Source organism: Thalia democratica, chromosome 4 (genome assembly GCF_965202585.1).
Source record: "Thalia democratica chromosome 4, ktThaDemo2.hap1.1, whole genome shotgun sequence".
NCBI classification, from domain to species: Eukaryota; Metazoa; Chordata; class Thaliacea; order Salpida; family Salpidae; genus Thalia; species Thalia democratica.
In genome coordinates, this window is record NC_139168.1 from 41292885 (window position 1) to 41298884 (window position 6000).

The window sequence follows — 6000 nt, forward strand, 5'->3', positions numbered from 1 at the left end:
GCATAAAAACTTTCAATTTTAGTACAAAGCTCTACTTTTTTAAAGAATTTTTATTATTTAACTAAAAATACTTGACTTTTTCATACAACTATCAAACATTTGTATTTTTCTATGTAATAGTTCTTTTATAAATAATATGATTTAAGTTATTTTACATATATATCACATAAAATTGAAAATTCTGTTTAAAACTCCACACAATCATTTATGTACTTAAAAATTGAAATGCTAATATATTATAGCTTATTTAAAGTCTTGTAGCTATTGCTTTTCACAGGGTTGCCAAATGTTTTTTGCAAAATTTCTCCAGTTTTCAAAAATTTCCTCCAGATTTTAAAAAGTACAAATTTTTGGGTCTATTTTTAGTTTAAAATTAAGTTTAAGGTAGGAAACTGTGTTAAGTAGTATAAAAACAATGAAAAGATACTGTAAAGCTACTTTAAATGTGTTTTTTTTTAGAAAAAAATTTTGATGATAACAAAAAAAAACTATCTATATAACACTTTTTTCACAATTTGATCTAATTTTATATAGTTTTTATTAAACTACAAGATGCTTTTTACAGATTTTAATAATTAAAAATAATTTGTGAGATATAGCTGGTCAAAGTCGGAGGCAACAATAGGTTCCTTATGGGAGGCGCAAACTAAAACAGCAAATAATTAGAAATCACTAAAAATCTATTTCCTCCTACATTTTTTGAGATAACTACCTCAAATTTTCAGGAAATGTTCCTTGCAATATTAAAAAAATTCTGTCTAAAGAAAATTTTTAAAAATTAAAAAATTAAGACTTTATACCTGAAAAAAACTGTAATTTTTGTTTGTTTTTTATATATTTTTTTTTAAAGTTTTTTACGCTAGAATTTTTTAATTATATCAAGGAACATTTCATGATAATTTAAGTTAGTTATCTCAAAAAACGTAGGAGAAGATAGATTTTTAGTGAAATATTCTATTTCTGCAATTTTAGTTTGCGCCTCCCATAAGGAACCTATTGTTGCCTCCGACTTTGACCAGCTATATCTCAAAAATTATTTTGAATTTTTAGAATCTGTAAAACACATCTTGTAGCTTAGTAAAAACTATATAAAACAATATAAAATTGTGAAAAAAGTGTTTACCCCCTCCTATGCCCTTAAACTTTCAGGGGTTAAAAGATTTTCAAAGAAAAATTGTTCAAAACTCTAAATATTCTGTTTTTCCCATGCTTCTTCGGTTTTTGTCTACCTTGAATAAAAGAAAGGGTTGACATTTTTAAAAGAAAAAAGCCAGCCTGAGTGACTAAAAATCACTTTTTTGGTTTTCTGTTATAAAATTTATATTTTTTACTTTTTTTAAATTCTGCTTAGGCAGAATTTTTAAAATTTTGTAAGGAACATATCCTGAAAATTTGAGGTATCTATCTCAAAAAATGTAGGAGGAGATAGATTTATAGTGATTACTAGTTATTTGCTGTTTTAGTTTGTGCCTCACATAAGGAACCTACTAAAGTAGTTTCCAACTCCGACTGGTTATATCTCAAAAATTATTTTGAGTTTTAAAAATATGTATAAAGCAACTTCTAGCTTAGTTAAAACTCAATAAAGTAAAACTATATTGTGAAAAAGGTGATTTACCTACCTATGACCTTAATTAAACAAACTTTTTAAATTTTACAATTTTTTATATTTAATAAGGTTAAAGCTCAAAAAACCTAGATTTTTAACTCAAAATTTAACACTATTTTGTACATTGAAGGTAAATTTGGTAATAGCTCTGTAAGGGGTAAAACATGAAAAAAGTATAAAAAGCACTGCTCTAATTTGTTATCTTATATAACTTATAGTTTTTTAAATCTTAAATCTAATATTATGTTAATTTTTTTATTAAAAACCTTAAATTAAAGTTTTTAACAAACTTTTGGTAGATTTAAGTCATTTTAACAATTCTTAATGACTTATATACACCATATCAAAAACCTTTTTTCTTTTTTTTCAAACTTTCTAAAGCTTAAGATTTCAGATTTACTCAATGTTTAATTTTTTATTTCCTATGAAATCTAGTTTTGTTAATTGATTATAGTTTATGTTTATAAAATTGTTTATAAGTAGTTTTGCCAAATGCATTTCTCAAATGTTTATAATATTTAAGTTTTGGTTATATTTACATGCAGTATAGTTACTCGCCCTTTTTATATTTGTACACGTTGACTTTAAGACTAAAACAAGGTCTAAAAGCTTTTGACTTTAGATTTTGTATCGATAACTTAAAATATCTAGATTAATCTAAAACACCTTAATGTAATAAAGAAATTATCAATTTTAATTCGGTTAAATTAAAAAAGATGGTAAAAGATCACAGAATACTAAATTTATGAATAAAATATAACGACTTACTTTCAAGTTTCAAGTAGAATTTTTTAACTTTAAACTAATAAGAAGCTGTTGAAGTAAGTCATAATTTTAAAAATTTTGACCAATGAAGTTCTTCAGTAATTTATTACTTTGAGGAGTAAGACTTTTTAAATGATAAACAACTTGATTTAAAAATAATTTGATATATTAGTGTTTTTTTAACGAGTTTTTTTTAATCAAACACGTTGATAATTTCTAATTAAAAGCATTTCGATTATTTTAAAACACTCAAAAAACACAAATTTTATTGGTATAAATCAAAAAAATATTATTTAATTCTTTAAAAGACCAAAACTAAAAATCTACCGAATCCAAAAATTTTGGATTCGACCGGATCCGAATCCGAGTCTTAATTTTAAATTAGGAATCGGTCAGATCCAAATCCGAATCTTATTTTTAATTTAGGATCCGGCTGATTCCAAATTCAAATCCGAAAGTTTTAATAATTGGAATTTTAGATATTTAAGCTGCTTGTAATGTGAATACAATAAAAGTTTATAAATAATAGATACGTAGTATATTATTATTTATTTAGTAAAAAAAATTCAACAAGACTTTTAATGTATTAATAAATAAGTACACACTTATTTAAGAATATTTTATTTTAAAAGCGAACAAAAAAACAAGTATCTTGCTGAAAAAAATACTCAACCTACATACACAAGAACGATGTATGTATGTAATTATTTTGATATCAATGCAAGCAACATTAACAATTAAGTTGTACTTTTGTTACGCAAAATAAATGAATTATCGACTTTAATAAATGCTTAAAGCAGAAAATAAATCACAAAAAAGATTTAAGTTTTACATTTAACTTAGTAATTAGATTTTATTATGACCATAAACAAATTAAAACATAAACTTTTACAAGTGTTCATAAATATGAAACAAAGTACAATTGAAAATAACGTGGAGTCGCAACAAATTCAAATATAATATCAACTATAGCACAGGCTTAACAAAGAATAGGAATTACAATTGAAATAAAACGTTTTTAAATTCCACTTAGGATTACACTTTTAGCATTACAAAAAAAAATTAAATTAACTTAAGCAACTGTTTGAAAATACAAAATAAACTACAATTGCAAAATACGGCTCTGTTGTACTACAAAAAACTATTCTTGTTTTTATTTTAAATTTTGGTCGAGAAAAAAAAAGTGTTTCGCCGGTCTTTGGAAGCAATCGATTACGCTTTTGCTCGTAAAAATTCCCAGCTTCAGAAAATAATCTTCCAAATTACACATAAGATGATGGTGCGGCAAGATATTTCCTTGCAAAAATGGCAAGATGTGGGTATTTTGTCTTGTTCAATTCCACCAGTTCAAGACTTTATCCTCTTCAGTTTCTGCATTCATATTTTCTGTAGCAAAAAGACACTTTATTTTTTCTTCAATTTCTTCATCAATAGAATCTTGTTACTCGTCCTCATGTGTAGCTGTGGATGATTATATTTTAATCAAAGAATAATAAATTGATAACTTCTTTGGATCAAAGTTTACAGTAGGTAATGGTTTTGGTTTCTCTGGTTGCAATATAGGAGAATCACCACCTTGATCAGCCTCGAAAGAGATATGCGTTTTAACATTTAAATTTAGCTGCTATTTAACATTATTTTTGAGGTAAGAAAGGAAAGCGGAAGGTTGATATCGTGAATCACTAAAAACTCTATAAATTTATCCATAAAACATATGTCATAAATTTTTAAGATAACCTTAATAGAGATGTTTAGAAAAAAAATTATAGTTAGGCCTAAGCTATGAAGACAAGATTTTACTGAACTGAGGCGACCTGAGAAAAACCTTACTAAAATAAAATAAATTACCTACAAGTATATTTATTTTTTATATTCTCGTAGGAGAAACGCCAAAATGTTATTGGAACCAAAATAGGTTCACGATACAAGGTATGGATGATAGTACACTCAATTTATTGGTACTACGCATCATAACTTAATTCTACCTTATTTAGTTACTATCTTATAAATATTATACTTTATTTGAGACTACTTTATATAAGTTAGGCAAGACAGTTTGGATGATGTATCTATTATACAAAAAACCACACAACAATATTACAAAATATTTTTTTCAATAATATGAATTACTTATAAAACTTTTATAAATAACTTGGTAATAAAGCAAACTTTATAACAAACCAAGCTTAGTGCAGTAAACAAGAAAACAATTAAAGAACTGGCAATTATTTAAATCTATTTCAAAAGACTTAAAACAATCAACTGAATATTAAACAAAAATTTTTAGTGAGCAATAAACTATAAAAGGCTTAATAAACTATCTCAAATGTAAAAGCAATTAAACACCAGTTTGAATATTGACTTTATATTTAAACAATACCTATATCAAGCAAACACAAGTAAATCTGGATAATAGTTCTATCAGTAGTTCATTAACTCAGCTACACAAAACTCAACTAACTGCACACATAAAGTGTATTTGTTATGGTTTTTATGAAATGTTCCATCAGTAATTATCCCTCGTTTCTCATTGGTCCATTTGGATGCTTAAAGAACTCGCTTCCATATATAGTCATTGTTGTCTAGCTCTAAATATTCTCTTAGTATTCTGAGTTTAAACAATGAACAACGCAAGTAGTTGCAGCAGTTCATTGCAATGAGCAAACATAAAAAACTAAATATATGATGAATAAGTAAGTTTATTTATCCAAAAATCTGAGATTAAACGCCGTAACTGTGTACTTAATTCTATTTAAGAGTCTATCAAAAATAATTTATCCTATTTTTTATACTGTGTGCAAAAATATAAATCAAATTTAAGAAGGCTATTATAAGTGTTAAAAACTTTTTTTATCCACTCAAGCGTCAAATGATAAACTTGTTTTATATTTCATTTAACTTTTGATAAATATTAGGATAAATTATGAGTAAAGTTTAAAAAGTTTAAAATGGTCTACCGAATCCGAATCCGAGTCTTATTTTGAAATTTAGGATTTTGCCGGATCCAAATCCAAACCTCACTTTGAAGTTAGGATTCGGCCGGATCCGAATACGAGTCCGAATCTTGGATTCAGTAGATCACTAAAAGCGACTAATTATTAAATTTTAGTTATTTATGTATAAAAAAGGTAAATTTACATGCCATTCTAGTCTCTTTTTGTACGATTTTTTTTGTTTAACTTAGAAATAAGGGCAAGTATATTTAGAAATCAGTCTGACTTGCATATTTGCTGAGTCAACAAAAAAAGAAGCTTTTACAAATATTATTTTCATTTTTTACTATTAAAGCTTTACTTTTTAATTAATTCTTAATATGTTTGAGTAATGTGGGTTAGAGATAACAGTTTACGATATATAAAAAAAAGCTTTAAAAAAAATGCTTACTAAGTAAATATGCAAATCAGACTGACCTTTAAGTATAGTTTCCATAAATAAGCGTTTATATTAGTCGATAAAAAAACAGAAGTCTTTTATTACTTTACTTCAAATTTCAGTTTCGGTCATTAATAATTTTACTTTTAGAATTTGAGTTTAAACAATTTGAAACTTATTGATAAACTTTCTATCGATTTCAGTATTCAATACCGTTTTAGTTTATTGTTTAATAAACATTCAAAAAATTTTAC